We start from the raw sequence: 8,235 nt of genomic DNA, 5'->3' as shown, positions 1-8,235 counted from the left end.
CCTGTCATTCAGATTTTCCATTGATCTGATATCTATGAATTCATGCTTAAATCCTGGATTTCAGAATTCCAATGAAAAAAAGAGTAACACATAGATAAAGAGACCAAAAAAAAAAAAAAAAAAAATGAAGAGCTGTAGGCTGCTGTGTGAGTAGCAACTCTTGCTGTGAGAACGATAGAACCAATAGCACCAGCAACGTTGAAAGACAGGTTGTAGTGCAAAATTCTGCATCCTCAATAGTCAGCAGCTTTGGCACAGAGATCATGGGCACAGGCAACAGTAGGGATACTTTGGAGGCAGTAGCAGACTGCAGGTAGGTATGATAAACATCAAACACCAATCTAGGGCACTGTTCTCGATGACCTGTTTAACACAGCCGTAGTAGACTGCCCAAGAACTTGTCATGCTAAAGCTATCACTCTACCTTAAAAAGAACAGTATCTGAAAGGGCAACCATATGTTTTTAAAATATTTTTTTCTAGGAGTGAAATTAGGTAACATAAACTTAGCCATTTTAAATAACAATTCAGCGGCTTTTAGCACATTCACAATTTTGTGCAACCCTCACTTCTGTCTATTTCCAAAACATCTTTGTCACCCCAAAATAAAACCCTGTATCCTTTAATCAGCTCCTCCCCCATTTCAACATTCCCTCAACACCTGGCAAACATCAATCTGCTTTCTATCTCTGTAGATTTACCTATTCTTGACATTTCATATAACTGGAATCATACTGTATGTGAACTTTGGGTCTGGTTTCATTCACGTAGCATGTTCTCAGGTTCATCCATGTTGAAGCATGCTTCAGTACTTCATTATTTTATAGCTGAAAATATTCCCTTGTATGTATGTATGTATGTATGTGCATATATTATGCATGTGTATACATACCACAATTTTTTTATTTATTCATTCATCTGTTGATAAGCATTAGGATTTTTCTTACTTTTTGACTCATGAATAATGCTGCTATGAACTTTCACATACCAGTATTTGTCTGAGTACTTTTTCAATTCTTTTGAGTGTATACCTAGGAATGGAATTGCTAGGCAATATGGTAATTCTGTATTGAACTTTTTGAGAAATCACCAGGCTGTTTTCCAAAGCAGCTGTACCACTTTACATTTCCACAAGCAATGCAAGAAATTTCTAAATTTCTCCTTATTCTTGTCAATACTAATTATTTCTCATTTTTGAAATTTTTATTATAGCCTTCCTAGCAGGTGTGAAGTGGTATTTCATTGTGGTTTTACATTTCCCTAGTGAATAATGATGTTGAGCACCTTTTCATGTGATTGTTGGACATCTGTATATCGTCTTTGGAGAAATGTCTATTCAAGTCCTTTGCCACTTTTAAATTGGGTTGTTTGTCTTTTTGTTATTGACTTGTAAGATTTCTTTATACATTCTGGATACTAGACCTTTATTAGATGTATGATTCGAAAATATTTTCTCCCATTCTGTAGATGGTTGTCTTTCCACTTTCTTGATAATGTCCTTTGAAACACTTAAAGGAAAAGTTTCTACTTTTCCTTAAGTCCAATTTATCTATTATTTTTTCTTTTGTTGCTTGTGCTTTTGGTGTCATATCCCTAACAACCTATTGCCAAATCCAAGCCAGGAAGATTTTCCCCTGTGTTTTCTCCTAAGAACTTAAAGTTCTAGACCTTGAATTTAGGTCATTGAACCATTTTGAGTTCATTTTTTTTTTATATATGGTTTGAGGTCAGGTCCAACTTCATTCTTTTGCATGTGGATATCCAGTTGTCCTAGCACCATTTGTTGAAGAGACCATCATTCTCTCCATATTGAATGGTCTTGACACCCTTGTTTGAAAATCAACTGGCTTTAAAAGTATGAAAGCATTTCTGGACTCGCAGTTCTATTCATTTTTCTATATGTCTATTCTTATGCTAGTACCACACTGGTACTTTTTTGCTTGTTTTGTTGTTTGTTTTTGTTGTGTGTGTGTGTGTGTGTGTTTGTTGTTGTTGTTTTTTACCACACTATTTTGATTACTGTAAATTTGTGGTAAGTTTTGAATTGCAAAGTTGGGAACATAAAGTGGTGCAGCTGCTTTGGAAAACAGCCTGGTGATTTCTCAAAAAGTTCAATACAGAATTACCATATTACCTAGCAATTCCATTCCTAGGTATACACTCAAAAGAATTGAAAAGGTACTCAGACAAATACTTGTACATCAAAGTTCACAGCAGCGTATTCATAAGAGTCAAAAAGTGAGAAAAATCCTAAAGTTTATCAACAGATGAATGGATAAATAAAAAAATTGTGGTATGTATACACATGCATAATATATGCACATACATACAGACATACATACAATGAAGTATTTTCAGCTATAAAATATTTCTGTTCTTCTTTTCAAGATTTTTTGGCTATTCAGTGCCTCTTGCAATTCCATATGAATTTGAGTTTTGACATTTCTATAACTTCAGAAAAAGCTTTTGGGACTTTGATAGGCATTACATTGAATCTATAGGTAACTTTGGGTAGTATTGCCATCTTAATAATACTAAGTATTCCAAACCATGAATACAAGATGTCTTTACATTTATTTAGGTCTTCTTTAATTCTTTTCAGCAATATTTTGTAGTTGTCAATATACTAGTCTTTTATTCCCATGGTTAAATGAAAGCTATTTTACTCTTTTTGATGCTATTGTAAATGGCGCTGTTTTCTTACTTTCTTTGTTGGATTGTTCATTATTGGTGCATGGATACACAACTGATTTTTGTGTGCTGATCTTGTATGTTTTTCTATTTAAGAACATTATTAAATGAAGGAGATGCCATAGAACTGTTAAGTCTGGGTTTAAGGTAGGTATTTGTTGGTTTTTCAAAAATCATTTTAGGGACAGTGTGGAGAAATGCAGCCTTAGTGATTTTGAATGTTTAAACATTTATTCAAATTAAAATGTCCCTAATGGCATAACTATTCCCATGATGGATTAAGGAGACTTGGGAAGGAGCCTATCTCAAGAGGAGAGTATCACATTGTACAGATCTGATTCATTGACAGAAGGTCTAGATCAAGGGAGTGGGGACAGTCCTGAAAGAAACCCACAAGATGTTTATCAAAGGTGAAAAGGACCTAAATTAGAAAATGTTAGCCATTTCAACAACCGAATCAGTTGCAAAATGTTCCCATAGTCTAGATCATTGAGCTGAATCTATCAGAAGGGATGAGATACAAGTAAAAGAATGCTTTTTAAACATACGCATGATAGGATAGTGAGAATTGTATGATATTTTCAAGTGGAATAAAGCAAGTTGCATGTTTTAAACACTAAATAGAACTTATTTCTCAAATTAAAACAAAAGTGTATCTACTGCATTTCCAATTTGTCAGAGACTAGTGTTTTCTGAGACAGTAATTTGGAAGGATTAAATTTCTTGAGCTTTCTACACATAGAAATAGGGAGGGGAATGACTCTACTAGAGAAGTATCAGGCTATTTAATATGAAATTAATGCAAACCATTTCCTATTTTCTTAGGCGTATTTCCCAGACATTTGCCTCAGGCAAATTTCCAAATGTTTGAGGATTTTCCAGATATCTTTCTGATACTGATATATAATTTAATTTTGTTGTGGTCAGAAAAGATCTCTCTATTATTTTAGTCTATGAAATGTATTTAGACTATATTTATGGCCCATCATATGATCTATTATCAGGAATGTTTTGTGTGCACTTGAAAATAATATGTATTCTGCAATTTGTTGTAGTGTTCAATAAATGTCAATTCTCAAGTTCGTTGATAGCATTGTTCAATACTTATATATTCTCATTGATTTTCTGTTGAATTGCTTGATCAGTTACTAAGGAATTCTGAAATATCCAGCTATATTTTTAGATCTGGCAGTTTTTGCTTCATGTGTTTTGAAGCAGTGTTATTAGTCGCATACACATAAAGACTACTATATCTTCTTGATAAACTGGTACCTATTTATAATGGTGAAATGTTTCTCTTTATCTCTAGTAATATTCCTTGTCCTAAAGTCTACTTTTTTCTGATAGTCATTTAGCCACTTCAGATTTCTTATGATTAGCATGTGCATGATATATCATTTACTATCTTATTACTCTAAATCAGTGTTTCTTATAGGCAGCATATAGTAGAGTTTTGCTTTTTCTTATCTAGTGTGACAGCTTCTTAATTGGAGCTTTTAGACCATTTGAATTTAACATAATTATTGGTGTAATTCGGTTCAAGTATACCGTTTTGCTATTTGTTTTATCTTTGTCCCATTTGTCCTTTGTTTCTTTTGTCCTCTTTTCTGAAGAAAAGTTAGAAGACATTCTTATATTTTGTCTATGTATATAATGTGTCTTCCCCCATCCCCAGCTGCTTTTAAGATTTTCTCAATCACTGATTTAGAGCAATTTGATTATGATATGTTTTGGTATGGTTTTGTTTTTGTAATCCTGCTCTAGGTTTGCTTAGCTTCTTGCATATATAGTTTTATAAAATTGATTAAAAAATTAACCATTATGTTTTCAAATGATTTTCTCAGCCACCTCCTTCTTTTCCAGGGACTTCCATTACACATACAAGGTATATTTAATATTGTCTCTTAGGTCATTGAGGCTACAATAATTTTTACAAACTTTTTCTTTGTGCTTCAGTTTAGACACTTTCTATTACTATGTCTTAAAGTTCACTGCTTTTTTTTCTTTTGCAGTGTCTACTCTTTTTATTTCACATATTGTATTTTTAACTCTACAGATTTTTGTGTCTTCTTTTTCTCTCTGAAATTTTCCTTTCAAGTTTTCTTTAAAATATTTGGTGATAATTTTTGGATTAGATGCTGAAATTTTGGATGTGGATATTTATTGTAATCCTTTCAAGTTTGTCGAATTGGGTTTTGACAGTCCACTAAGTTCCTTGCAGATCAGCTTGATTCTTTTGAGGTTTATTTTTTATGATTTTTTAAAGACAGGTCTAAAGTATTCCCTACTCTTGGGCTAGTTTAGAACTATTAAATAAATATGACCCTTCTTGTTCCCTAATCAATGCTCTGGTTGTGCCAGTTTGAATATATTATGTACCCCCAAAAGCTACATTCTTTAATGCAATCTTGTGGAGGATGATTTATTAATATTTTGATTAGGGTGTGACCCCTTGATTGAATGGTTCCATGAAGATTTGGCCCCACCCATTCAGGGTGGGTCTTAATTGGTTTACTGGAGTCCTTTTAAAAGAGAGCTCCAGGCCCAGACACTAGCTGACTCCCACAGTTTGCCTTGGGATATGCTAAGACAGAATCCCCATTCACTTAGAGAGAAACACCCTAGGAGAAAGAATCAAGAACTCACAGAAGCTGAGAGAGGAGATGAAATGCAACCCGAGAGAAAAGGAATAGCAAACACCAGCTACGTGCCTTCTGAGCTGACAGAGGTGTGCTGGATGCCATTGGCCATTCTTCGGTAAAGTTATCCTGTTGTTGATGCCCTGGTTTGGCCACTTTTATGTCCTTAGGACTGTAACCAAATAAACCTCCTTTATGAAAGCCAATCCATTTCTGGTGTTTTGCATAATGACAGCATTAACAAACCAGAACAGATTTTGGTACTAGAGAAGTGGGTGCTGAGTTTGCAAATACAAATATGTTGGAATGACTTTTCAAATGGATAAGGGGAAGATTCTGGGAGAATTGTAAGGAGCTTGATAGAAATGGCCTAGATTGCTTGGAAGAGACTATTGGTAGAAATATGGACTCTAAAGATACTTCTAATGAGGCTTTAAACAGAAATGTTGAACGTGTCATTGAAAGCTGGAAGGAAGGCAATCCTTGTTTTAAAGTGGCAGAGAATTTGGCAAAACTGAGTCCTGGTGTCAGATGAAAGGCAGAATTTGAAAGTGACAGTCTGAGATACTTAGCTGAAGAGATCTCCAAACTACGTGTGGAAGATATAGCCTGGTATCTCCTTGCAGCTTAATGTAAAATGTGAGAGAAGAGAGATAAGTTGAGAATTGAACTCTTAGGTTCAAAGAAACCAGAAACTGATGATCTGGCAAACTCTGGGCTTCCAGAAAGTGAAACCCCAAAGGCTACAGCCCCATATGAGGATTTTTTTTTTTTTTTCATTCAACAAATATTTATTGTTTACTTATTATATAATGGGTATAGATCCAGGAACCTTGACTACATTAGTTAACAAAATAAGATCTTTTCCCTGATGCATCTTACACATGTAGTTTATTTAGTGTGTTAGAAGTTCCTAAGTGTTATGGGGATAAAAAGAAAGGAGATCAGAGTAAAAGAGGTTAATGCTAGCATGGAGGCAGGTTACTGTATTAAATTTCAGAATTCTTACTGAAAAGGTGTATGATAGTTAAAACCATGGGAGAAGGTGAGATTGTGTAGGAAGTAATTCTCAAAAGTATGGTCTCAGGACCAGCAGCATCAGCATTACCTGGGAACTTGCTAGAAATGCGAATTCTCGGGCTTTACCTTAGACCTTGTATTAGTTATCTATGGCTGTGTAACAAATTACCACCAATTAGAGGCTTAAAACAACACACATTTAGTATCTCATAGTTTCCCTGGGTCAGGAGGCTAGGCATAGCTTAGCTAGCTCCGCTGCAAGGCTGCAGTCACGATTCATCTAGGGTTTGTTTCTCTTCTGGAGGCTCAGCTAATGATGTTTCCACTTCCAGCCTCACTCAGGTAGTTGGCAGAATTCATTTCCTTATGCCAGTGAGGGCCTAGGCTTGTTAAGAACCTTACTTGATTTCTCAGTAACAAGAGAAATTGATTACACTCATTGCTTCTCAAAACTTTTTTCTTCCAAGATTTCATAAGACTATGAAATCCTGGTTCTTTATTCTCCTTTTTAATATATCTTTCCTTAGTCCTTTCTCTGGATCTTCTTCCTCTGCTTCCTCTTCCATGTTGAGGGAGTCCTCTTTCTCTAGGGTTCTTTCCTTATTTCATATTCCCTTGGAAGCAGTAGTCCTCAAATTTTAGTGTGCAGAAGAATCACTCTGAGGGCTTATTAAAACACGAATTGCTGGGCCCCACCTCCAGAACTTCTGATTATATAAATCTGTGGCAGACAGACTTCCTGGTGGCCCATATGATCCCTGCCTTCTGGTACTCCTGAGTTTCTTTTGGATTTGGTGTTGGTTTGCTCATTGGTGATCATTTCTGAGTAGTTTCCATGGAATTGTTGTGCTACCATCTCCAAAAATTGTGTTCCAAACCACACACTCCTGTCTTCTATCACCCTGTAGTGCTCCCTTTAGTATTTCCTGTAGGGCAGGTGTCTTGTTCACAAAGTCTCTCATTGTCTGTTTGTCAGAAAATATTTTGAGCTCTCCCTCATATTTGAAGAACAGCTTTGCTGGATACAGGATTCTTGGTTGGTGGTTTTTCTCTTTCAGTATCTTAAATATATCAACCACTTCCTTCTTGCCTCCATGGTTTCTGCTGAGAGATCCGCACATAGTCTTATTAAGCTTCCTTTGTATGTAATGGATTGCTTTTCTCTTGCTGCTTTCAGGATTCTCTCTTTGTCTTTGACATTTGATAATCTGATTATTAAGTGTCTTGGCGTAGACCTATTCATATCTCTTTTGTTTGGAGTATGCTGCGCTTCTTGGATCTGTAATTTTATGTCTTTCATAAGAGATGGGAAATTTTCATCAATTATTTCCTCTATTATTGCTTCTGCCCCCTTTCCCTTCTCTTCTCCTTCTGGGACACCAATGATACGTACATTACTGTACTTTGTTTCATCCTTGAGTTCCTGGAGACGTTGTTCATACTTTTTCATTCTTTTCTCCATCTGCTCCTTTGCGTGTAGGCTTTCAGGTGTTTTGTTCTCCAGTTCCTGAGTGTTTTCTTCTGCCTCTTGAGATCTGCTGTTGTATGTTTCCATTGTGTCTTTCATCTCTTGTGTTGTGCCTTTCATTTCCATAGATTCTACCAGTAGGTTTTTTGAACTTTTGATTTCTGCCGTGTACATGTCCAGTGCTTCCTTTACAGCCTCTATCTCTTTTGCAATATCTTCTCTAAACTTTTTGAATTGATTTAGCATTAGTTGTTTAAATTCCTGTATCTCAGTTGAAGTGTACGTTTGTTCCTTTGACTGGGCCATAACTTTGTTTTTCTTAGTGTAGGTTGTAATTTTCTGTTGTCTAGGCATGGTTTCCTTGGTTATCCAAATCAGGTTTTCCCAGACCAGAACAGGCTCAGGTCCCAGAGGGAAG

Source organism: Choloepus didactylus, chromosome 2 (genome assembly GCF_015220235.1).
Source record: "Choloepus didactylus isolate mChoDid1 chromosome 2, mChoDid1.pri, whole genome shotgun sequence".
NCBI lineage: Eukaryota > Metazoa > Chordata > Mammalia > Pilosa > Megalonychidae > Choloepus > Choloepus didactylus.
This window is presented reverse-complemented; position numbering follows the sequence as displayed.